This window comes from Alligator mississippiensis, chromosome 11 (assembly GCF_030867095.1).
Source record: "Alligator mississippiensis isolate rAllMis1 chromosome 11, rAllMis1, whole genome shotgun sequence".
NCBI lineage: Eukaryota > Metazoa > Chordata > Crocodylia > Alligatoridae > Alligator > Alligator mississippiensis.
In genome coordinates this window covers 74,557,858-74,585,514 of record NC_081834.1, presented here as the reverse complement: position 1 = coordinate 74,585,514, position 27,657 = coordinate 74,557,858, and the positions used below count along the sequence as shown (strand labels likewise).

Below are 27,657 nucleotides of genomic sequence, written 5' to 3'. Positions count from 1 at the left end.
GCAGCAATATAGGTAAGGATTTGCAGATGAACCTAAGGGGGTTAGGTACCTGCTGTAGTTGTGGTGGTATAAAAAAATCTTTACACAGCCTCTCATGGGCTGCAGAATTCAAGTACTTCATGTTAAAAGTGTTTGTGCATCACCCCCATAAGCAGCCTGTGAAGTATGGTGTTAGGAGTGTAGGCAAAAGGAGGGTGACCCTACACGCTGCTATAAATAACTGTTGCTGGAGGGTCTTCTTCAGACAGTCATCACTAAACCATCACTCCAGTGAATAGCACTACACCGAGACTGCAGATTTTAAAGCCCAGAGGATATGGTTATAACAATATACTCTAGTGCATACCTAACGCAGGGCAGAACATTTCACCTACTAATTTCTGCATGAAGGTGAACAATTTTTATTTCAATTAGAGAATACAGAGTTTAGCAAAGCACCCTTTTAGGCACTTGAACCTGGAAGGAGCAGAAGGAAAAGTTTGATTCACTTACTCTGATGAGTCCAACCTTACTCCTTGTCTTCAGCAGACTTGTTTTTGGAAAAAAGTTTCTCTTTACTTCTGTTAAATCTTCCACGTACATTTTTTAATTGGATTACCAAGTGTGTTGGTGGAGACAAAGGCAATTCATTGTCCTCTTGCAGTCTGGGTTACACTCATTTGGATGCACTTAAATTAAGAGTGCTGTTCTTATTTAAGCAGTAAGTTTGTGTAGAAATACAATTTGTAGGTAGACTGAAATATTCTGGTTTCCTTTCTCCTACTGTCTCACCTTGTTTCTTGTGCAAGCTGATTTAGAAGGTCAGTTGGTCAAGTCTCCCACCTAATGGGGAGATGAAATGCAGGGGAGGCAGCACTGACTTTTTAAATTGCAATACTTGCAAGGAGGAAAAGAAAGCAGGGTGGGCAGAGCTAGTAATTTCAGCACACAAGACCTTTCCCCATTAAAAGCTTCAAAAAACAAAAACAAACAACAAAAAACAGGATATAAAGGACACCATTTCTGATCCTAGCATGCTTTAGATCAGCATTGCTCAACCTTCTCTGGTTGGCAGCCTGTTACTGGATCATTTGTCCAAAATTGTCACAATTTCCTTACAGTGATGATAATGATGCACCTATCTTAACTGACATGCATGCATTTGTCTATCAGATTTCAAGGACCTGACAAAAAATATCAGACCTTTAAGGATGAGAGGTGTAGAAGAGCAGTGTGCATGTTTATTTTATCTACCTAGCTATAACATGCACACCTCTCATCCTTACAGGTCTGGTATTTGCTGATCTTTGGGAATCTTGCTTCTCAGTCAGTGAGTTAAAGCTCTCAATGGACATCACAAAAGGTAGACAGGGTTGGTGAATAGTGTTGAAAAATGGATTACAATCTAAAGCACACACACAAACACGTATGCATATATGTGCTTTAGATTGCAATCCATTTTTCAACACTATTCACTAATTCTGCCTGCCTTTTGTGATGTCAACTGAGAGCTTAACATACTGACTGAGAAGCAACGTTCCCAAAGATCAGCATTGCTAGTGGGAGAAGCATTTCATTGACCAAATCCTGGAGCTTCAAATTGTGATATGCTGAAAGGAGACGGAATAAATTTGGCTGATGGGGCTGATGCAATCATCATCATAAAGCTTTAATTGGCCAGACCTATCGATGTCAATTCAAAGCTTACAGTGGGGTCTCTTTTGGAGCCATGGTGAATTGCTCCACCTTGTTTAAAACATGCCATTTGTTCAGTCGCACTAAGTGTCTGTGACTGTACCTGGAAACCTGAATTGTACTTAGTGGTACATTCAAAATACTCAACAAGCAAATCTTCTATAAACTGGCAGCTTTATAGGCCACAATCAATTGTCTGATTTTTGTACAGGAAAACTACTTTTTTTATTTCAGTTCAACACGTTCTATATAGGAGGTTATTTTGATGGGAGACTGTATTTAGAAGTGCAGTGAACCATTTGAGATTTGAAAGGTTGAAAACATTATCCTCCTGGGATGCTTTGCTTTGAGAGCTTTTTGGTTGGGAGCCAGGTCTAAGCTTCCTTGATCTCAATTGGGTGATTTCACCTCCAAAACTTTACAGAAAGCAACCACTAACTTGGGCCCTGGTTTTGCTTTCAGATGCACATGCTTAATTCTCCTGCCTCTAATGAGAGTCCCAAGAGTGCTTTCCAAGGCATGTCTTACCTTGACAAGTAAAAATGAAGACTAAAACTAAATGCTATGGGAAAGTTTACCAAAGCTATAGGAAAAATCAAAGGGGTATGATAGAAGGAAAGAGTACTTATCGAGTAGATCAGAACGCGGGAGGGATTGTGTCATTCACAACTCTCCCCCTACCCTCACACTAGGAGCACTGCCATTTGGAGATGGTGGTGTAACTGTGACTATGCAGTACCGTGTTATAAGATACTGTAGCAGAGACCCTAACCAGGATCTAGCATTAGATATTGCCCAAACACAGATATTGTCATTTTTTAAGGAAGGTCACAAATGAGGGTCCTTGATGAAAAAAGGAGATGGTTGGTGGCGGCTTGCCAACTTATTTACAAATCTTGGCTAGGGATAGGAATTACACATAAGCCGGCATAAGTGATCAGAAACTGGTTCAAATCTGTAACGTTACACAAGTGCAGTACACATATGCTGCTTTCAAAATGGCTGAAACCAGTTTAAGATAAACCTGGATGGATATAGTAGTAGACTCAACTAATTTTGGTTAAATCGGTTTATTGAATTTCTGTCCCAGATCCTCTCCAGAATCAAGTCAACTCTCAGTTCACCAGCATCCCAGGATGGTTTGCACCTCCCCTAAAAAATCCTCCCCTCCCCCATCACAGGGTGGACAGCCTAGCCTTGGTTCAAGCTGTCTGCTCCAGCTGAGCAGGGAGGTGTAGTCTAGTGCGTTGGGCTACTGCAGGCAAAGAGTTGCATTTCTGGAATCAGAAGTGAATGTCTGTTCATTTGCTTATCAGTTCAATCTATGTAGCTTAGACTAACCTACAAAGATTTAATCAATTCAGCCTTGGGCTTTTTGACTGTCTTTATTTAGCCATAAAACACAAGTGTTATTCTCATATTTTTAAAATCAGTTTGCTCCTGGGAATACTCTGCTCAGGGACCTAATTCTAGCCCCAGCTTCAACCCTGATACATTATAGGCACTTTTACACGTGCTTCAGTGGTGGAGGTGAGGGATGCTTTAATTAAAGTGGCTCCGAGATCCGCTCCAATTAAAAGTGCCACGGATCTCCTGTATCAGTGCCCCCATGCTTAACAATGGTGGTGGGAGCACTTGAACTAAAGTATGTTCGATGAACTTTACTTCAAGCACCCCACCATCATTATCAAGTGTGAGGATGCCGATTCAGGAGAAGCAGGAGGCTAGTGAGTGAGGTACTTGCTATGTTCCAACACGCTGGAATTTCAGTGCATTAGAGCAGCCTCCACGCTCGTGCATAGGTGCTCTCTCTGACCTCAGCTATGTGACTTTACTGCCCGCTCCCAGTTCTCCTATTTTAACTGTTTACATTGAGTGCCCCTCGGGCCAGGAGTCCCTTTATGCAAAACAGCTTTCACAGAGTTGGTTCTAATTTACACTTTGGTAACTCAAAAAACAACCTGGCCCTCACTCTTTACCCACACTACATAACTTCATTACACTTGAGGAGGTGTTCTAACAAGGGCTGCATCACTTTCTACTAAATGACTCTTTCATTGATTTTGCCTTCTCTTTGCCTTCTGACAGACAAAGGTTGCCTAACGAAACATTATTGATTGCATGTGTACTTAGGTAGGCTTAAAGGTAGATGAGGAGTGAATACAGGGACATATCTGTTCCCACACAAGTCTGAACTCTTCTCTTGTCCAGGCATTTGTTTTCAAATATTCAGTGTTGTTCATGTGTACGCACATACCTTTCCTGCAGCAACGCTCAAAAAGAAGATGGTCTTCTGGAAGAAGCGGAAGAGGAAGAGAACTGAAATCCATGTATTTGGGGATCTATTAATTGTTCAAAGGGAGGCCTCTTGTGTAGAATCAGCATCCTGTCATTAGAGAAGGAAAAGAAAAAAAAACAACATCAGTATTCCATCCGTCTATTTCTCTTTCTCTCTCTCTCTCTCTCTCTCTCTCTCTCACACACACACACACACACACACAGCCAATCTACGTAAAGAATTACATGGCAATAAATTCTTCTCCTATTGTGTGTGCACACTCAAGAGGAAGAAAAACTGCAGCTCACGTCAGAAAACAACAAACAGTCTCAGTTTAAAATATACCAATCCTAGCACCATATAGGCAGGTAAAATATTTTTATCTGTCAGTAAGTTATTTTCTTTAAAACAGAACCATGAGAAAATATGCTTTGGGGAGAGAATTGGCAAAAAGTGAAGAAGATCCAAAAATCAATAGAAAACAATAAAATATCGTGAGATTTATTATTAAGTGCAAAGAAAAATACACTTCATCCAGTGTGCCACTGTCAAACGGAAACGTAGAAAAAGGATAGCAAAAGGAGCAAGAATGACAAATTTGACTTTCATTAGATTAAAAATGTAGCTATATTAGTCTAAACCTGGAGTGAATACTTTGCCAAAAACAGGCAGTTTGGGATAGGGCAAAACGTTTTGTGAATTGGGGTCATATCAGGTTACTAGTTTTGGACACACAAAAAAGGAGTGTGTGGGTTGGGGGATTTTGAAAGGTTAAAAATAATTTGTTTCACCGTTGTTGGAGCACAACGTTTCAACTTCCCTTTTGATATGTATTTTTATCTCAAAGTAAATAAGAAACCTTGAGTCAACTCAAAACAAAGCTCTATTATTTAGGCACCTCTGTTGAGCATCTGCAGCTCCATTGCCTTCAAAGGAAGTAGAGGCCATAAGTCCAACCAAATTGAGTTTAAGAAAAGTTATTAGCCAAACCTCACGTCCGATCAGGGACTCCTCATTTATAGAAAGCTAACCTTTCTGTATGTGGCTTGGAGTCACTGAGAGGCTAGTAAGAAACAGTTTACAATCATATTCTTTTACGCAGCCAGAAACATTTATATAGTAGGACTAAAATGAATGTTTTAAATTGATGAAACATCTTCAGAAAGAAGTGTAAATAACAAGAGAAAAAATAAACCTCAAGCCTAGAAAGCTCCTGTATACTCCCCCCCCCCCCACACTGTATCCCATTAATTTTTAAACTAGAGTAAAGATGAATTTACTCTGTTTTGGCAAGGGTGATTTGCAAACTCTTCTGAGAGAAGTCTAAGGAGACTAGCAGGAAAGAAAAAATGCCCTGCCATGTTGTGATTTGGGGCAATGGGATTCTGTCTGATATTTAATATAAATCCATAACAAATGCAACTCCATTCGCTCACCAGTTGCAATGGTTTCAACATTGTCAAGGGTATTTTCAAGATCTCTTAACAAATGGGCTATACATTCTGAACTGTCACACGCTGGTATTAACATGTTCTGAATACTATCAATAGGAAAGTTTCCTTCAATATTATTAAATCCACCAGATTGACCAATTAATATTTTTTACAGCCCCTAAGGTCTTGACGCCACATAGAAATTGAATTGGTTTAATTTAAATCATTTTGGCTAGAGATAGACATTACACATAAACCAATTTAAGTGATCACAAACTGGTTTAAACCTGTAACAGAACAGATGTTTAATGCACATAAACCAGTTTCAAGATGGCCAAAACCAGTTTGAGATAAACCTTGTTGAATGTAGTGTCAGACTAAACTGATTCGGCTCAAACCGATTCATGCAATGTCTGTCCCAGACCCCTTGCTGGAATGGGTAAAATGACAGAGGCTAACTGCCCTAGAAATGTCAGTCAGCAGAGTTCTAAGTTGAGCCAGGCAGAAAAAAATTCCTCAAAACCATTTTTGATAGAAATGCCCTATGATTATGAGAAAACAGATTGGTTTCATGAAGTCTTATTAATTTGACAAAACTCCTCTTTGAAAAATATGTTAGAGGTGTATTTTATAACATCTCCTTCAAATATTTTTAGACAAAACATTTGTTCATATGAGAACTCTTTGAAATGTTTTTATTAAAAATGTTGAAACTAAAATGAAATGCATATACTGTAGTAAAATGATGCATTTTAATTGACCCCTTATTTTTTTGGAATTTTGTCACGAGAAACAGTTCATAAATGCTTTTTATTTACCCTGACTTAGGATAAAAGATCCGTTTTCTGAACAGCTCAGATGTTGAGTTTACCAACTTGATTGATAATAATAGAAATCAGATCTGCATTTGTATTTTTAATCTTCATTAAAATGTGGACAGAAAGTTAACATTCCTTTCAGCATTTCAATAAGCATTCTTAATAGGCAACATTTAAATTTTGTTTGGCAGTGTCTGTGGTCTTTGATAATGAAGGACAGCTTTAGAGAAGTGCCCAGCCAGGAATTGATAACAGTGTTTATCTCCTCTAACTCGGTGTTCACCACCTCCTTAAGAAAACAACACAGGGACATTACCAGCTACCTGTTGATTCTCCCTTTGTCCGGTCTGCCACAGCACGCACCACAGCCAGCATGTGGTCTGCTAGCTAATGCTGTGTGTCTGCGTAAGGGATGGCAGAATCCCTGCTTAGCAGGGAGTGGCAAAGGGGAAGCCAGACAGATGCCTGTAGTCTGTGCCAAGCTCCAATCAGGGAGCAGAGGGGAGGGGCCAGCCCTACTGTGCAGCAGAGAGCTCCACCTAGCCCAGAGAGCATGCCAGGATGCTGGGGGTGTCTGATTTACCTTAAACCAGCAAGGGGTCTGGAACAGACATTGCATGAACCAGTCTGATCCAAATCTGTTAAGTCTGAAACTACATTCAACCAGGTTTATTTCAAACCCATTTCAGCCATTTTCAAACTGGTTTAAGTACACTGATTATCCATTTTGTTACAGATTTAAACCAGTTTGTGAACACTTAAACTGGTTTATGTGTAGTGTCTGTCCCTAGCCTTACAGCCTTGAATATAACATGAATGCCTGGACAAAATTGTTTAAAACAAATGACAACGTGCACAGGGCATTTCTTCTCCTCTCTCCCCATCCATTTCCTTGAAGGGAATGTGGCCTTGTTCTTGGTGTTTTGATGTTGTAGTGGAAAAGGAATTTGTGGTAAATCTGCTTAACAGCAATAAAAAGATTGTTGTTCTTCCCTTTGTGTAAGCATAGATGCTGGCTCTGTGACATCAGTGTAGCAGGCTGTGAATGAAGCATGACATAAAAAATCCTTGCCCGTTACACAGAGAGAATACAGAGAGTGCCCTATCATTTATTATATTGCAACATAATGTTATATGCTATATAGAGACGAAGAAGCCATTAAGACTTTGAAACCTTCCACATCACATACACCTTCCACTTTGTATGATTTCCTTCACTACATTGACCCCTTTTTTCCATCACTAGTTTGAAGCATTAGTAGGAAAACTTGAGCCATTTTCCAGTAACCTACTCCCTCCCTTTAAACACAAGGGGGGCCCTATTCAGGGTTTACACTGATGTAAATCCTTTATTTCTGTTGAGTTACTCTCCTTTCTTCCCCCCCCCCCCCAGTATAAACAACAGGAGAATCAAGTCCAAGCCCAAAGATTTATATGAAACCTTATGTATGAGTCTATAGAGACAGACAGGTGTGTAATATATAACACATACACAAAAGGTGCAAGTGTTTAGCCTTTGCATATTTTTGTTCCTTTTTCTATTTCACTTGCTGAGACTTGATACTGTGCCTTGAAACTGTTGCATCTCAACTCAAGATAGAAAAAAGTAAAATGAGTAAAAAAAAATAAAATCTTCTCTCTAATCACTCTCCAAGTGTTCCAAGCATGGAAAAAAGTTCTAGTCACAGCATTTTTTAAACCAAATAAAACATATGATTGTCTTTTTTAACAGAACAAACTAAATAAAGATGAAGTCTGTTTCCTGTTGCAAAAGAGCTCTAAGCACCTACATAAAGTAGGAATAATACAATACAATGGTGTTTCTTTGTTCAAACTTCAACCAAGGTTCACAATGAAAAAAAGATTTCACTTAGCAAGTGCGTAGAAGAGGATTGCTACTCCCCCCTAGTTATTCCTAGCTCTCCCTGCTGCTGGAGACTAGGTTCTAGTTGTCAATCATGATTAGTTACCTAACTGAGCTCCCAAGTCACAGGTGGCTGCTCTCCTCTCCAGTCCCAGCAGCAGCAAAGGTCATTTCTAGCTGCCCAAAACTGTTTCAACAGGAGCTTCACACCCTCACTGCACTAGGCAAAAAGCAAGATCTTGCCAGCATGATACCGGCAAGGAAACGTGCAATGGAGGACTACACTTAACCCAGTATTACTCATGAAATAGCCTGATCGCATGATGATGGCAGACAGTACTACCTGCAGCTGTCAACACAATGCTGGGTGGTGGGAAATAACTTAGCAACCTCTATGTTGCCAATGGCTTTGGAGACCAAGCAACTTTGGGGGGAGGTACGAGTCTTTATCCCTGGTGGAGGAAACGCTACCGAATGGCAGATGCCATGGCAGTATGGACTGGGCTCTCCAGCCTTCATTGGCAACCAGTCCACAAGTGGAGCCCTGAAAGGCAGATGGAGTTAAGATCTTCTTCACACCAGCAGCTCCTGCAGTCAAGCTGGCTCCAAATGTACTAGTCTCTATCTTTCCTTTGGGATTAGCCAGCTAGCCTGAGAGGGGGTCATTGATTGGGCAGCTCAAGCGCCTCCATATAAACTGCCCAGGGACACAAGAGCCATAACTGAGTGCACATTCAGCAGGACAACGAAAAGACAAAATGCCTTGGATGCCCCTGCCCCATTAGGTTATCTTTTACTATGGTACTCTCCAAGGGAAAATGGTAGGGGAAGCAGTGGTGAAATCAACTTATCCCAGAATTCTGTGCAGTGATGAGCATCTCTTATAAATTCAGAATTCAGACTGCTGCGCTGATGCAATGAGCTATAAAGGAGCACGCCTGGGTTTAAATATTAATTGCTTTGATAAACAGAGAGCAAATTGACCACAAGATGAAGGATGAATATGCAACAAAACAAACCAAGGCCTAACAAAACAAGGAATCAAGCATATGGGCTCCCCACTCTGCCTAGAAGACATTGTTCAGCCTCTTTAACATAATTCAATTTATTGGTGCCCTAAAGCATATCCATCTGAACAACGAGCTTTATGCCAGTTACTGGAGATGTGCAGTAACTGGGATATTTCTGCTTAGGGGGTATTTTTTTTTTTAAAGGTTTCTATTCTGAACTGGAATTAAAACAAAGCATCTTTTGAAATGAAAGTTTTCATTTGGAGTCAACTGAAATGTTCCTTCACAATTCAAGTTTGTTTTCCATTACAGCTTACATTATATAAAAAAATATATATATATGTGAAGAGTTGAAAAAGTTGGATCCAAACATTTCAATATTAAATGCCTTGTTTTGGGTTCTTTTAGATGAAGTTTCACTGAGCGTGAAAATTTTTATTTCTACAAAGTGTTTTTTGAAGGAAAAAACATTGTGTCCGATCATTTTAAACTACCCTTACTTCTAACGTGTTTCTTACATGGTGTTCTAATGCTTAATTCCTGTAGAGTTTTAAGGCCTTTTAAAACTGTGGGGTTTTTCCACTGTCATTGAATACTATCAAAGTCTTGTCTGGAATAATGTTTGAACATGTCCCGCAGTGAAATAATTCCTTTTTTCAAGTTAGGGCTCTTGACTTAGGCTTTCTTTCACCAAAGGAATGTGCAACTCAGGGCTGTCTTAATAAGCTTTCCTATGTATAAAAGCTTTAACTTCTTGCAACCTAAAGAAGAGGAGAAAAAGGCAAGGAAAAGAAAGGGGGAAATATTGAACCCTGGTCCTGGAAGAAATTTCAACCCAGAGGACATGAGTGTGAGTGTGAAGGGAGATTTACAAGTTTCATCCCAACACAAGTAGGATTCCGTTTGCCAAGGTTAGCTGACACAAGCACAAAAATGGAGCAGCAATCAATTTGTCTCTAAGGTGGCTGACTGTCCCTTTGAGATGATGGAACTTGTTTTATCATTCAACTTTTAAAATACCTACACAGAGCAAGACATGCTGTTAACCTATAATATAATACTGAGTTTGAAATTTTAAGAGGATATACACACTATAATATATATAAATACAATTTGAAGTGAAAATTAAGCAAGTGGTTGGCTAAACATTTTTTTCCAAAGAGGCCATGCTGCCTAGAAGAAGTTAGATTGAAATATTCTAAGCCTTTTTACTCTTGCAAATAAACAGTTAAACATGGAGACCACTGTTTGCATAACTAGTCTAACCAATGTGATAACCATTAATTGAAATCAGTGGAACAGTGCCCAGACATGATTTACATCAAGCGACTGACTGGTGCTCTCCGTGTATGGGGCAGAGGTCTCCGTGTGTACAAAATTGAGATTCATACCAATTGGCAGCATGATGAAGCAAGCCTGGGAATTTTTCCACCAATTTCAATTATTCCTACCTGAAATGTTGGCCTCATAGAAGACAAAGTCAAAACTAGCATGGATTTGAATGCAACCAGGATTTCATCCTTTGGATAAAGTTTCCTAGAAGTAAAATGACAGCCTTAAAATATCCTCAAAGCTTTCAGCAGAGGTTTTTCTTCAAAATATACCAGTTGACAACTTCTTGGTGGCCATCGGTATGGTTTTGTGGTTTAAGTTTATTCCCATTAACCAGAAGAAAAAAAATACAACAAATAAAACTATACCAAAGAGTAGGGGTGTGCAAAGCAGGCAGTATTTGATTCGGATTCAGCTGGATTTAGGGGACAGTGATTTCGTGATTCAGATCACTGTCCCGATTCGATTTGGTTGAACCTAAATATGAAGATTCAATTCCAATTCAGAAAATCAGTGATTTGGACATCAATACAGCTTTACATGCTTTTTCTACATACCTTGAGGTCCCAGGCACAACTTGTGAACGCTGCACTGGTGGGGTGGATGGGGCATCTCACAGGAGCACGGGGGGCTCTCCAGCGTGCTCGGCGGCAGACCCAGAAGTGGACCACAAAAAGCATAACAAAATGCATAGTATCTTCAATGCCTTCTTTCTCTATTGTTGTTTATGACATTCACTAGCACAAGAAAGTTACCCTCTGGGCAGGCAAGAGTTCAAGAAGGCACCACTTAAGAGAAGTAACAGAACCTAAGGGAAAAATTACAGGACTCCAGAGGCCTCATGTATATTCTCATCTCTGCTACTGACCCACCTGGTCAACTGAGCCAAGTTATTTCATATCCCTCGGCTTCAGTTTCCCCAGCTATAACAAAGAAAAAGATTGTGACTTCCTTTGTAAAATGGAAAAGTGCTATATAAAAGGTAGGGAACATGATAAAGTGCTACTTATTCTAAGGCATATCATCATGGCCTGCACATAAGTGAACCAAGCCCTGATGAGTTCACCACCTGCATTCCCTCAGGTTTGGTCTTCATTTTTCATATTCCCAAAGAACACCAGTCCAGTGAAAATAACGGATGAGAGGAGAGTGTCACACTTCTTCGCAGTCCTAGAGTCTATATTCTCCTCTCTCTATTTTAGCTGCTCATTTTTATTAACAGTCCAAATACAGCTTTCCTTTTTTCCTCCAAACACAGCTTTGGTATATGTTAACTATTTTGTCACAGTATACAGTAGAAAGACCTACCTACCCCCTGTTGCTTCTCACGTTCAGTGGCTTAAAAACAATGAAAAACTGTTTCTGATTATTTAAAGTGTAGCAACATAGCTAAAATTGGATTATACTGGCTCCCAAAAAAGTGATATCTGGTATCAGCCTCCAGCAAAGCTATTCATATGCTTTTGCACTTTCAGGAACAGGGCTTACAACCAAATATATGCACATATACTTTAAATAGACTGCAATCATAACCTCATGTACAAATGGTATGTTAGGGGCAACCAACAAATGACACCAAGGTGGGGGGAGCAGTAGATATGCTGGAGGGTAGGGCTAGGATTAAGAGAGACCTCAACAAACTGGAGGATTGGACCAAAAGAAATCTCATGAGGTTCAACAAGGACAAGTGCAAAGTCCTGCACTTAGGACAGAACAGTCCCATGCTCCAGTACAGGCTGGGGACTGACTGGCTGGGCAGCAGCTCTGCAGAAAAGGACCTGGGGGTTACAATGGACAAGAAGCTGAATATGAGCCAGAAAGTGTGTCTTTGTTGCCAAGAAGGCTAATGGCACACACAGATGCATTGGTAGAAGTGCTGCCAGCAGATTGAGGGAAGTGATTCTTCCCTCTATTCACAACTGGTGAGGTCATATCTGGAGTAGTGTGTCCAGTTTTGCTTCCATCCCCCGGCTACAGAAAGGATGTGGAACAACTGGAGAGAGCCCCACAGAGGGTAATGAAAAGAGTTAGGGGGCTGGGGCACATCACTTATAGGGAGAGGCTCAGGGAACTGGTCTTATTTCATCTGGAGAAGGGCAGAGTGAGAGGAGATTTGATAGCAGCCTTCATCTCCCAGAAGGGTGGTTGCAAAAAGGATGGAGCCGGACTGTTCTCAGCAGTGAAAGATGACAGAACAAGGAGCAATGGCTTCAAGTTGCAACAAGGGAATTTGAGGTTAGATATTAGGAAAAACTCTTTCACAAGGAGGGTAGTAAAGCACTGGAACAGGTTACCCAGAGATGTTGTGGACTCTGCATCATTGGAGGTTTTTAAGTCCTGTCTATACAAAGACTTGGGTAGGATGATTTAGTTGGGGCTAAATAAATACATTTTGAGCAAATGACCTCCTGAGGTCCCTCCCAACCCTAATTTTCTATGATTCTATGAAATGGCTGGGAAAGAAGCTAACTGGGTCCTGTATTCAATGCAAACAGACCGACAATGTGCACAGTACATCTACTCTTGTGTATGCCCTGCCATTCACATCAGTGATTCAAAATTAGGCACCTCTTGCACTCCATACTTTGGTACAGATCTTCAAAAACTCACAGCATTCTCATTTAAGTATCAAGCAGCTCTAATTTGGGCAACTAAATAAGATGCATTTGCTTTGCAAAAAAAACCCAACAAAAAACAAACACTCAGCATAAACGCTTCCTTAAAGAACAAAAGGGTCTACTGGAAGGGACGCAGATCTGACAGTCTGTTTTTTCCCATTACTTTGTTGTCAACTCATGGATTTTGGAGTAATGTGCTGATACTCTTTATATAACTGGCCTCCAGACCTCACCAGACAGAAATCATTAAGCAAACAGTGCATTTACCAACCAAGTCATTCTGTACCCATTTAAATACTTACTCAAGCTGTATGTTGAATAAGCATCTCCTTTATAGAAAAGCTCCACTGAATTGCATAAGCTTATAATCTAAATGCCCTGTGAAGTGAGATCTTCATTCCCTGACTTTTCCTCACTCCTTAAAAATGATGGCATGGGCTCAGCCTAAGAGAGGTGCATGGATGTCCTCCAAGCATCTCCCTCAAATGCTCCAGCATAAAGAAACATCAGGGGAAGAGTCTTCAGCGGGCCGGACAGCAGAGATTTCAGGCAGCCATGAGGATCGAAAGGCAGCTCAAGGAGACAACTCTTAGATGGGCTCTGTCATCTGTGCTGGTGTCTCTCTCAGCCCATAAGGAAGTCCAAGATCAGAAAAGCACAGTGATTGTTCTACTTCACCACAGACCCTGGTTTGCCCTTGGTTATGTGTTTTATGCTGTCTTTCTATGTGGTGAAGCACTGAATCAAACCCCTGGGCTCAGAGAGAACAAAGTTGGTGAATGGCTTTGTAGGCTTCAAGAACAGAATACACCATATGCTATTACAATCTACGGGGTGGCTCCAAAACCCATTTAAAAAGGTGGCAGTAAGGAAAAGATGATATTCTAGAGGGTATTCCCAATTAGGGTTGAATCTGAAAGTCGAACACATGAGAGCCATGCAGTTTGAATAACCATGATTATACTGTAATTTTATTTGGTCTTTTAAAACGATCTCTAACAGGAAAGCAATTTTGGCTAGTTCCACCAGTAGTCAATAAAGAAAGATTTTACTGTGCTATTGGAGGAGAACAATAGAAACTTTCATCACCATTATGTGTAAGCAAACAGACCACGTATGCTGCATAAGCTATCAGAAAGTGAAAGACATAATTTGAAACAGTAGGGCCAGCGCAACTAGAATTACCTGGCTTTTATCAGCCCTAAGTTACTCAGGAAGGGAAATTTAAATTAGCAGCAAGTGGCAATTGTTGATTGGTGAAGCTGTTGCTGTGATGATATCGTCATGTTTCCCATATAATGCTTTGTGTAATTTGAGATGTGCAACAGGCAATACCCCTGTGGGGCAGTTGTCCATTCAGAATGCATTCTTTAATAAATCAAGTCTTTAAACTTATGTTGTGGTTCCTCTGAGCCTCTGCCCAACGCACCCGGGGACTTACATTCTTCCCCAACACTATAAACAATGCTGAAAAACATTTCTACTTAAAATCAACCACTGCCCACACTGCGATCCCTGGACTATGTGCTGGGACAAAAGCCATCACAAGCAACAAAGAACAATAAGGAATTGAACTTGGTTGATTGTGTACATTATAAGAATGAGAGGATGATTTGGTAGCTGAAGCTGTGCATTTGGGCCCACAATAGCAGGGCTCATTTCCTAATCCAGCCAGTGACCTCCTGGTTTACTAAACCAATTTATTTAGCTCCGGATCTAAATTATCTTACCAACATACCTCACCTTTGGTGCAGTGTTAGCCTCAGATAAGACTACTAATCTGCTTAGTGTTAAACACATGCTTAAACACCTTTCTAAATTGAGGTCCTTAAGTGCCCCATGCCTCAGTTTCCCATGGTTGATGAAATAAGCCACCCTGCTGTGTGCGCACTCTGTATGAACTAACTCCTTCCCTGCGGTGCTAAGTGAGCACCCTGAGCTGCTCTCTCTCATGGGCATGCTCATTACCCCATGCTCAGGGCCACTCAGAAGAGGCTTAGCTGCCTCATTTCCAGCACTTGGCACGTGTGGGTGGGGGGCTTCATGCTTTCCATGCGTGTTCCTCAAAAACTAACAGCATGGAAATAAATCAGGTATGTCCTGTGCCTGTTGTGGCCCCAGTCAGGAAAGCTCAAATGCACACATGATTTCACTGGTGCTAGTTATCCCATTGATCCCGATACTACTCACAACCAAGCACATGCATAATTCATTGGAGGATCTGTGCAAAAAAAGATCTGTGTCTAAGACTCTTAGATGTTAAGGCTACACCTCCAAGATAATAGAGACCAAAGATTTTTTACACAATCATTTTGGCCTCAGCCCCATGACTTACCATTGAAATACAGGGCCAAAGGTCTGCTTCTTTCAGAGACCTGAAGAAGGGTGATTTGTGCCCAAAAGGTTGTCACATCTCTCTGCCAGCTACATAGATGGTTTAATAAAAGATACCAAAATTCAGACATTTCCTGGATCGTAATAGCTACAGTAAGACTCCAGCCCTATTAGTTGTACTATAGAATTTATTTCCCCAAGGTGTGCAGTATTGATTTGAAAACAGGAACTGGTAAAGAACACACTGGACCTCCAGGTGAATGGCAACCTAGCCCCTTCAATAAAAACCCATTATTTCTCATCTTGAACCTATATTTTTTGCTCAGTAAAAAGCAATCTGTTTTCAGGAAACCCACAAAGACACTTATGGAACACAGTCAAATCACCTCTTAAGGTTTTCTCCAGCAAACTGAACAGACAACTTCTTCTGTCAGTCATTATTTTGGAATATTTCCCAGATCTCAAATCACTCTTAATTTTTCTTCCATCTTTTCCAGCATTTCAATATAGACACCAGAACTGGACATTTCATTGTAGTAATGGGCTTGCCTGAATTGTATACTATGTCCATGCACTCTTATCTTCTTATGATAATATTTGGAGAGCAGGAAGCATCTCTTACTATAGGTTTGGACAATGTGTCTTGACCTCAACCGGGTCCTCCAGATGCTAGTGTACCAAGTCACATAATGTGAGGAGTCACCCAAGGTAGCTGATCACCTGAATTAAGACAGAGGTCATTTCTGCATAGCTCTTGAGAAAGCAGAATTTGAATTAAAATTGTGAACTGAGATGAATAAATTGCAACTTTGAGAGAAAGCACCAGATATAAAATACTCCTGAAGGATATGAAGATGCCACAGGCATTTAGAAATCACGCCTATTTGTAGCATGCCATCATCTTAATATAATGTCAAATACCAGTTCCAGCTACAAAAAAGGCTTGAAGTAGATAGGAAGTTTTGTATTTCCTGGTGCTGGATAAGAAGATGAAAGTAAAGGTCTGAACTCATGGAAACTGTATGCCAAAGTTTTTAATGGGTTGTCTTATTATTATTGCAAACAGCAACTTCAATGATCAAGCTAGGAAAAATAAGAGCAGGTATCTCTGCAAAATGAGAGTGAATGACTAGCACTTTGAATCGAACTGTAAATAGTTTCTACAGTGCATTTATAACCGTGTCAACAATAAACCCAGAAACTCAGAAAGATCTAGGCTTCAATTTAGGATTCCTATCTGTGAAATCTTAATGCAACAAATATCTAAAACAACTGCATATTTTGCATTGTGTTTTCCTGAGTTGAAAGGGAACCTCTCTGGCTGTACTCACTATTATTATCTGCATAAGAAATGTTTCCACAGCCATTTAAAACAGCCGTGAACAGACACATTTAGACACCCAATATGCTTGTCTGCTTATTTTGAGGTCTGGAATGAAGATTTAGAATGGCAATACTGAAAATAACAGTGAACATCATAACAAGGCCTTGAAAGAAATGGCCTTCTGAATGAATTTTTCTTAGCCACACAGCATAGAATATTTCCCAGTGGTAGTGGATATTCAGAGACAGGAAGAATAGGACTTGATTGGTTCTTTCCTTCAGCTTAAGAACTTATGCAGCACATAGAACATGAGTCTAAAACAAGGAATTAGCAAGAGCATTTTGCTTTTCTTGAACCTCAACAATAGCTCAATGCCTTTGAAAATGAAAGCACTGTAAGAGCCGGTTCTAAAGCTCATTAAAGTCAGTGAAAAGACTCCGTCCAGTCACTTAAGTAGGCTTTGAATACACCCCTTTTCTAGGACTACACCTACTGTAGAATATGGAGTATGATCCAGATGTACATGATAAGCAGAGTCAGTGGTATAGCATTTGGAAGGGAATCCTGGGGTTATTTGAAAGTCTGGATCTACAGTATGCACATAACAGGCACTACAGAAGCTTGGACGCACAGAAACCTGGGCACAGAACCACATATCTGCAAGTGCAAAAACATGCCAGACAAACTGGAAGCCATTCCAGAAAGTCAGTCGCTGTACATCATATTCCTAACCCCACTTGGTAGCATTGTGCATAGTGTCATTAAGACAGCAGGCAGTAAAGCAGACTTCCTGCCTGTACTGAAGCAGTGCCAACAGCTGCCATCTTAAGTAAGTCCTAGGGACACTTTCTCTGATGGAGGAAACAGCAGCAGGACTCTAATGACCCCACGGAGGGGCTGGAAGTGTGTCTGAGGCTGCCAATTCAGACTTGAAAAATCAATCGTAGAAGACCTCGGCTGGCACCTGTTGCCTCGCCTGTTTGCTCTGACTGCCATTTGCTTTGATGGGACTTTGCATGCACTTGGCTGTGATCCTTTGATATATTCCTCATAAAGCGGTCTTTTAAAGTGTAGCTGTGCAAGAAGTGTAATAACTTACACTTTTGTTTGTTCAAAGGCATAATGCAAGTGCCACATTAAAGCCACTAAAGAAATACACTTCTGAATTGTAATGATTCACTCTACAAACTAACCTGAACAAACTGCAGCTAAGGAGAGGAACCAGAAGTGTTCCCAGTTGGAGGAGCCAAGCGCTGATACTGAAGCAAGCCAACACTTGCAGGGATCGTTAGCCAACAGGCCTGTGCGAAGTGGGTAGTATTTGCTTTGGATTCGGCTGATTTGGGAGACAGCGATTCGATTTGGTGATTTGAATCACTGTCCTGATTTGATTCGGCCAAATCTCTGAGTCATCCAGGCCAGGCCCATCCCCTGCCCACTCTCCCAGCCCAGCAATGGCTGCCCTGCCCTACCCAGCTCCCAGCACCTGGGGGAAAAAAACCCTGGCCTCCCAGGTGTTGGTGGGGGGGGCACTCCCCTTTGCCCCCCCCCCACTGCTCCACGCTGCATGGGGTGGGCTCTCCCATCCCCACCCCTCCCCTAGCCCCCTCACGGGTGCCCCACACAGGCCAGCTCTGGCCCTTTAAGAAAAACACCCCCCCACACCCAAAGAAACCCCGGACTCATCTTGCTCCTGCTGGCAGGGGGCAATCCCCGCTGCCCCAAGCCATGTGGGGGGCTCTGCACAAGTCCCCGAAGCCCAGAGGTTGCACCAGGAGTGATGAGTCCTGGGGCTTTTCTCTGCTTTTTTTTTTTTTCTTAAAGGGCAGACCCCTGGCAGGGGGGGTTGAGAGGGCTCATACAGAGTCCCCCATGCAGCATGGGGCAGTGGGTACATGCAGACATTACATTTAGATTGGCCGAACTGGGGTTAGGTTAAGCTAAATGACCATCTGCGCAGACGTTAGTTGGATTAAAAAGTACCAGGCCCTATCTAAGCTAGTTCACTTGTGGAGGCGAACCAACTTAGATCTGGAATGGCTTAGTTAGGTCTACTGAATGTCTGCTCACGTTTGGAGCACAGCCCCAGGGCTGGTAAAGCTCAGCTACTCTTCCCCACTCTTCCTACCTGCCTCCCAACTCTGACTAGGCTGTTTTTAGTTCCCCAATCCCCCCACCCCTGGAACTACAACCCCACACAGACATCAACATCCCTCCCCACTGCAGGGTCATCTGTCCTTCCTTCTCCCCTCCCTCCACCTGCTAGGCCCTCTATCCACCCCAAATTACCTACATGGAATTCCTGGCACCAGCCAGGGTGTGCGCTTGCTACTCCTGATCTGTCACAGCACAGCTTAACAGGAAGATAAATGAGCATAGACCAGGTGCAAATGTCTGCCCAAACCTGAAGGTGCAACCCTTCCTTGCCTTCTGCCTGACTTCAGACTAACACAGCTAACTACCACACTTTTCTAGACACAGAAGGAGGTTTGCCACACCTGCCAGGCTGAATTCTCCAGGCTTAGGCAGATGTACTTCAAACCATTCCATTTCCCATACCACATACACAAGTCAGGTCAGGTTTCAGTCAACCAGTCCTACTCTGGGTGAATTCCTTGACAAGGTATCCAACAAACACAAGTCCAACAACATTCAAGGCAAGCTGTGGTGTTCAGCTCCTCTCAAAATCTATTCTGCTGCCTTTGTGAATATTGGCGATTTGTACACAGACCCCATGTGCATGCCTGCACATCCATGCATATGTGTGCGTGCATGCATGTGCATGTATGTGCGTGCATGTCCCTGCTTAACATCTGTTTTGTTTTCCTGGAGTGTCCCTTCTTGAATGTCGAGAAAGCACCTTGTCCCTTCCAAAGCAAAGCATAACAACAATAACTAAAGAAATCAAGCCCGAAAATGGGAATTTTACAACCTTCATTTAGGTAATCCAATTAAGAGCATATGGATAGGGAAGAAAAATTGTTTTAAGAAAATTGCACTACCAACCCCAAAAGGGAAAGTAACTACTGTAAAAGGTAAAGGTGGCATTTTTATACTTGGCATCAAGATGAAGTGTGGACATGCTGGAGAACATGAGAGACAAAAGTCTGGTACTGATGTAGTAAACGTGCTGTTTAACGTTTCAATGTTTAGGACTTGTGTGCCTGCCTAGGAAGATAGGGTGGGAATTAACAGCATACTGACTACTCTTCACTGGTTTCCATTATGGACAATTTGAAAGAGCTCCAGCATGGGTTCTATGCAGCTCAGCTCAATTAAAAACAAAGCAAAATTTATTTAATCCCACCCCCCAAACTCAACTAGCAAAAAACCAAGTCCCTACTGTAACAGTAGTGCTTGGAAATCAATGTTGAGGTTAAGCAGAACCATAACAGTTCTGGAGGATATCTGGAGTTAGCTGCATTACATTGAGCTGAACTTAAAAGTATGCTCAAAGTGTTCATATACAAAGTAATTGCAGATTTGTACACAGCTTACCTGTGCATGAATAGACTGTGGCAAATAAATCCTCAACTTGTTTCTTATGATCTCTACCTCAAGTAATGTTTTGTTTAAACACCACAAGGACCATGAGCACCCATCATCAATGCTGAAGGATGAATATGTCTTTTTTAAGGTACCAGTTACTGTGCAGGAAAAGAAAATGGATGAAGAGATAAGAAAAGCGAGAGAAGAATAGGAGGGCAGCAGATACAGGCTAAGGTTAAGGCCCAAACTGATTAGGTACATGCCAAGCTAGTCAAAGCTAACCAGGATCTCCAGTTCTAAGATTCAAAGGAAAAATCACTGTGATTTATTTTCACAAAACAGAAAAAGGTCCTGCCCTTTAATGTCCAAACACAACCAAGCTTCCTTCAATCTGAATCACAACAGCAGTATTATAAATTGTGCCTCACCTTGGCAAAGTATTTGCAGAGCAATCAAAAGCAAACACTTGAGGACTTCTCTCCTGCAGACTGCTGCACTCCAGCTCCAGCTCCAAACACAGCAAACTACTCAATTAATTAAATTCCCCACACCTGGTTCAAATCACCTCTCCAGCCCCCAGAGGGAACACCTGTGGCCATTATTCTAACCCAAGGAAGAAGTTTAACTCCTTCCCTGCCAATTTCTGAGGATGGAGAATGGTTTCTTTATTACTCATTGGGATGAAGTCTAGGGAATAAAAACATTAGTGGATTTCAAGGATTTTAAATAAACTGCATGTTTCAATATAAGGCCCATCATGGATGCTGAAAATAAAATAGGGAATCCCAGGTTAGGAGTGCTAATTGCATGGACGTAGTTGTTGACAGCCATTTATCAGAAGACAAGATTATATCTCATGAATAGATTGGGAATAATGGAACCATACATTTCAGTTTCCTTTTTCATAATCACAGCACCTGAGACTTGGTGAGAGTGAATCTCCTAAACAAGTTGTATAATACATAATTGCATTGTTTTACAGACAGAATATTGGAATGGAAAAGGGGCTGGAGAAATAAATTGCAAATATCAAAGATGTTATTTAGTAAAACAAGTGGTGGGTCAACTCTGTGGATTTTCAAGGTTATTTTTTTTAGTCCACATTGAATATAGCAACTATTTAATATTTCTTATTGTGCATTACTTCCATTGGGTTATACTTTGAGAAATCAGAAAGACTTGTCTAACTACAAAGCTATTTGGAAATAAAAATAAAAACAAAACCAGAACAACTCAGACCCTCTTCATTGTGCAGAAAATTTTCCTTGCCTAGGAAGAGTATTCAGATCCTCTTTTTAATATTTTATACACCAAACAATGTTGCATTTTCTGATAGATTAGAGTGAAAAGTACTCTTTAATGGAAATGCAGTGTTCTCATAAAAATCCTGATAAACATAGTCATTTGCAAACTTCATGGGAATGCTCTCAATGGGCTACGATTAATTATTTGTTTCGAGAAGTACATCACTCAAAATTAATACACTAATATCTATCGAATCCAAAATATGACGGAGTACTAATGTTGGCTACAAATGTCCAACTTGGGATCCTTAAAATTCTAGTTTATTAGGTGGATTGAAACACTGTAATGAGTGAAATCATAAACCTTGGGGCTGGTCCCCATACACACACACAGTAGCAAGCTACAGAGTCAGGTATACCTATCCTACAAGCGCTGGAGTCTGCCGTCGATGGCCAGTCAAGGCTTCTTTCAGTGTGGTGTTATCCTCCAGAAGGGGGTCGCCGGCTGGTCCTTCTGGCTGGACAGGTTGGGTGCTGGTCAAGTTGGAGATCAAGAGGGTGCCCCTGAGGGTCACTTTTCACTACTTTTTATCTGTCCTTGGCAGACTTTGGTGACTCCCCAGTTTTCAGGTTTGCCCAATCCAGGGGTCGTCAACCCTCGTGGGACTTCCCCCCTCCTCAGTGGCTACTGGACGGCATCTGTCAGTCCCAGGGGTCATTCGCATGTACGTACAGGTTTGGGAGTCCATTGATGAATTTCGAATAGGGCCCTGGGAGTGATCTGGAGATATTCAGCCCAAAAGTTGGTTCCCGGCATTGATTAATTCAGGCCAGGGCTTCTAGCCCTTGATCAGTGGCGTTTAGAGATTTCCCGGTTGTTACATTGTCTTCTATTGAATTCTTCTGTTGGTTGATCTGCAGTGTCCCAGGTGTTAATTGCTGTCTCCTGCTACAGTGTTACACATTCAATCACTGATTCACTTGCTCTTTCAGGGGCCAGCCTGATACAGGGAAGGGCAGTTTGATTCCTGCCCTTGTTAACATTGTTACAGTGTATAACTTACTTATGAAACTAAAACACATTTAGTTGAAAGGTGAGGAGTATAAGATATAAGCTACAAATGCCATGGCACACAAATAGATAAAAATACCAAAATACAAGGGGAGATACAAAAAGCACACACACAAATTTTAAAACACAATTCCTTATCTTAAAGTGAAAGAGAGAGGAAGGAAGAAAAGGTAGAAAAAGAGAAACATATCCAAAGAGGGGAGAGCAAATGCAGGGAAGAGAAAAAAGAAGCTTTCTGCTACATTATTCCCCCCCTTGACATCGGCCTTACATGAGGGTGATGTCACTATACTGTTTGAACTCCATTGTTCAGCTATATAGACAGGAGGTGTGTCATCTTCAGCTGGTTTGAAGTTAAAACAAAACTTAGGCAGTTAAAAGATATTGAAAGAGAAAAGCCTTGGGGGGCTGGGAGAGAGAAAATAACATAACGAGGTTGATTTGAACAGTTACAATGGTATAGTTGTCTCTTTGCTTACTAAAATATGACTTTGAATGCAGTTGTTTGTTGTTGTTTTTTTACACACATCTTATTATACTGATATTCTAAATAGCATTTAAATCTTTAAGAGAAGTACAGAGAAAAAACAAAAACAAAACAAAACCCAAAAAACAAAGTACACATGACCCTTAATAAATATCCTTTTGCTAACCAAGTGGAATATAAAACCTTTTGAGAATTGCTGCTCTTGTTTCAAATATCAGAACAACTTTCCAGTCCAACCGGACAGAAGTGTTCTGGTCTGGGATCCACAGACAGGTAAAATTTTTAGAGTGGGTATTACCAATTACCCTTATTATATTTTTCTGATATCATATGTATTTAAACTGTGACAACTTAAAACAAACCAAACAAACAAACACAAAACATATAACAAGACACCACAAACAGACAAGACAATTTTTGCCATGGCTGTGATGAGGAAGATGCTGCTGATGGTAGTGAGGCCTCATGGTTTGTCGGTCACCTTTGACTACACTGTGGTTTCTGCAAAAGAAAAACACACAAACCTGCCAAGGAAAACTCCTTGTAGTGGCTGATTATTCATATTTACAAAGTGCAATGCTGACATGTGCAGTGGCAGTGCACACAACATTTTCCATTCTTGGTGTGCTTTTCTTTTATACTGCAAAAGTGGAGCAGTTACCTACAGGAGGGTGGCCATCCTAAATTGAGGATTTTTTTGGCCTTTTCCTGCCTCAACATCAGGGTGGGCACTGATCAGCCTGTCCGATGCGTATTTTCCAATGGCTCAGAGCCGTTCCTTCCTGCTAGCCAAGAAGGGTGGCCGGCAAGATTAAAAGATTGGTTGCCCTGTTCCTTGAGGGTCAGGTGGTTGGTGGCTCACTTTTTTTTTTTTTTTCTCCAAGCTGGGTCACTGGGATGCTCTCCTCATGACACAAGGACTCCTATTAACAAGGCTAGATTCAGGGTTAGATTTATTCCACCCCCTTAAACAGTTTCTTGGGACACATGTACCCATTTTCCTGATTCCCCTTTATCAATTTGGACCAAAGTTGGGCTTAATCAATTGATAATAGTGAAGGGTCCGATCCATTTGGACTCCAGGACATGTGCCTTTTGGGTAAGTCTAAGGTACATGACTGACTGTCCAATTTCCCAAAGCCTGGGAAGCTGTTCGAGCTGCCTGTCCATCCGCAGCCGAGCTTGCTGAATAATTGTCCTATTCATTTGCTCTACCTGCCCAGATGCCTAAGGCTTGCAGCAGCTGTTTAACAACAGCCCCAGTGAAATAGGGACCTCGGTCTGAGTCTATAATTTTAGGAGCTCCAAATCGGCATATTACCTCTGTCCAAAGTTTCTTTGCTGTGGCTTCAGCACTGTGGGTGCGCAGAGGAAATACCTCCACCCACCCGCTGAAGGAGTCTATAACCACTAGCAAGTACTGGTTTCCTCGTGCTGTGCAGGGGGAGCTTGTCAATGTAATCCATTTGGATCCTTTGCCACGGACCTACTAACTTTTGATGGAAAAAGAGTCCGGGGTCTTTTGGTTTTGCTCCCTCCCCTGCACAGCGCAAGCACTTCTGCACCCACACCTTCACATCTTTGGACATCCCTGGCCAGTAGGCAATTTCCTGCACCCTAGCTGTTGTGGCTTCAGATGCCTGGTACCTGAGGCTGTGACAAGCAGTTATGATTTCCTCTCTATACTCTGGAGGTGGTACCCATCTAACTTCTCCAGTTTCCTGATGAACAGCATACTCCTCCTGAATCTTCCAATTTTGGTGGTTTGAGGACCGGGTTTGCACCACAGTAATGTCTCCCCGTGCTCCTCTCTTTGCTGTAGCATCTGCTAATTGGTTCATTTTGGCTTCTAAAGTATCAGCCTTTTGATGACCTTTAACATGTCGACTGTATAGTGAGGATGGATGCTTTTTTGTGCAATTTCTTTGCCATCAGCAGCATGCCAATTAGCTTTGTTCCAATTACATATCCAGTATTGCAGAGCCTTAGCACAGAAGTCAGAGTCAGTATAGATCCACAATTTCTTTTCAGGTGGGTTATGCTGTTCAAGGAGTTCCCTCAGGGCTCATACTTCAGCAGCTTGAGCTGAGTACCCCGCTGGCAAGGGACCCCCTATCTGATCATTATTTAAATTCACCGCTCCATATCCAGTAAAACGCTTTCCATTTTCAAAGCTAGAGCTCCCATCTGTAAACCATACATAGGTAGGCTGATCCTTCACTGCTGGGTTTTCTTCCAGTGGTGGAGCCTCAGTGATCCCTGTGTTCCCTTGGCAAGGCTCTATACCAGGGCACTGGTGAGTAGTGCTTTCTATTAACAAGGTATAGGGGAGCATATCCACCTTAGACTGGGTTTCGTGTCCAACTCCTCGTCCAGTCAGGAACAATGCCCACTGGGCGATCCAGGTGTTGGACACTTTAGACCCTGTCAGGTTTCCTGACAAAATGTATTTTAAGGGTGAGTGATGTGACTGGATGATTACTGGGGCCATCTCTGTGAGTCCTTCACATTTGTGAACAGCCCATACTGCAGCCAGGCACTCTCGTTCACACTGGTTAAAATTAATCTCTGGACCTGTCAATTTGCGGGATTCATAAGCTATGGGTACTAGTTTACTGTCTGAATTTTTTGTAGCAGTACAGCTGATAGAGCTATTTCATTCATTGCCAATTTAATATCGAAAGGCTGCAATGGGTTAGGGTATGCCAGAGCAGGAGCCGCGATTAACGCCTCCTTAAGTAAACAAAAAGCCTTTTGCTCGCTGTCTCCCCACTCCCACTGCACCTTTTTCTTTGGCAGCCTCCACAGGGGCAGTGTGATCTCTGCAAATTGATATATGTGGGAGGAAGTTAAAACCTCCAAGCAGCACTCGCAGGGAGTGAGGGTCCTTGGGACCCGGCATGTTTAGTAGGGCAGTGACCTTTTGGGAATCAATCTTTTTCCCTTCCACCCCAGTCCTATACCCAAGTGGGTTACTTCTTGCATGACTAACTGAGCCTTTGGTCTGCTGCCCCTGAACCCAGTTTTCTGGATCAGAGCCAGCACCCTTCCTGTGCGTTCCTTCACCTCCCGCTCTTGATCTCCCCATACCAGTATGTCATCTACGTAAGAGACCACCCTTTCCTGATCGGGTCCAGCTAAACTCTGGAGCATGGATATGACATGGTGGTGGGCTATAGCTGGGGCATTGTGAAACCCCTGTGGGACCCGGGTAAAGGTGTACTGTTTCCCTTTAAAGGTGAAAGCGAATCGGTTCCATGACTCAGGGTGCAGGGGGATTGCAAAGAAGCAATTGGCTAGGTCTATTACAGAAAACCATCGGGGACTCTCTTGTACCCTGCTAAGCATGGCAGGCATGTTAGCCACTATAGGCGCCATGAGGCGAGTCCCCTTGTTAATGGCTCGATAGTCAACAGTAAGCCTCCACGATACCCGGTCGGTCTGCCTTTAGGATGGGCCATATGGGGGAATTAAATTCTGAATTGGTTTCAATCAACACTCCCTGCTGCAGTAGGTCTGTGATACTTAACTGTATGGCTTCCTCTGCTTGCTTGGGGAAAGCTATACTGTTTTTGAGGAAGCACTGGATCTCCTATGATCTTAACGCAGGCGTTGATCCAGCCACAGTCACTTTTACTCCTAGTCCATACGTTAGGGAACTGCTGCACCCACTCATCCCCCGAGTCAAAGTCAATGGCTCCAACCTCCTTACACCGTTCCCAACTCCAGTATGGGTTTGTCTCACCCATAAAAGGCTCCCAGGGGTCAGCTGTCTGTGCTCACCATACAACCCCATTGGCTAGATCCAGGATCCACCCTTCCCAGTTGAACAAGGGGGCTCCCAGAATCAACTGTTCAGTGGATCCCTCTTGTTGAACTCCATCTATACTAATTTCTTGGGGCCCCTCTGGGAACTGGATGCAGGTGGTCACCCCTGTGCACACCACCCCAGTGGACTCCTGCCCTGTAAAGGATTGGAGTGTGATTCGATCAGTTTCAAATTGCTTCAGGTCCCATTTCCTCCTGAATACATTTAGCGCAGCTCCGGTGTCCAGGAGTGCACTGGTATGCCCTTGAGTTCCCACCGTAACGGGTATTCGGGGTCTCCCTTCTGGATCCCAATCGAGGGTCCCCAATTTATCCCATGAGCCAGGGCTTTGCTTGGGGGTCCCATTACGGGGGCTCTGTCAGTGCTCCTCGGAGACCGGGGCTGAGGCTGCTACCCTGTTAGAAAGGGGAGGTGCTGCTCCCTCCCCGGTCAGTTCTGCCATTCTGATAAGCAGCGCGGCTAGAGGCTTTCCATGCCATTTCCCTCTCAGTTCCCCATGCTGCATTAAAAACTTCCACACTGCTCACCGAATCCCATTTTCCCCCTCTCTTCTCTTTGATACCCTTGGGTTAACCCAGTGTGGTCTGGGGTGATAATTTGGGCCCCCAACCCCCCTATCAGTTTTGGGGTAGGCACTTTCATTAGAATAGGTAACCATATAATTTGGTGTATCATTAAGCTTTTCTTTGAACTGGGTGGCTGCAATCGCCCCTCCCCCCACCCCAGCCCCGTCCTTGATGTCCAATTAACCTCTCTGCATCCTGAGCCCGGGCTAGGACTTCTCCCAGCACATATCTCCCGATCTCTCAGAGCGGCCCCATCAGTCCAATTATGGGCTCATGCATGCCTTC

The 27,657-nt window shown here is 42.4% G+C and overlaps 1 long non-coding RNA gene across 1 annotated transcript; it reads right to left on the bottom strand.

Moving 5' to 3' along the window:
• Positions 1–361: 361 nt before the first annotated feature.
• LOC132243956 (uncharacterized) lies at positions 362–20,882 on the bottom strand. Its single transcript, XR_009455518.1, has 3 exons — positions 20,603–20,882; positions 3,932–4,060; positions 362–822 (listed from the first exon to the last, which is right to left on the bottom strand). It is a non-coding gene; the product is annotated as an uncharacterized LOC132243956 (long non-coding RNA).
• Between the last annotated feature and the right edge of the window lie 6,775 nt (positions 20,883–27,657).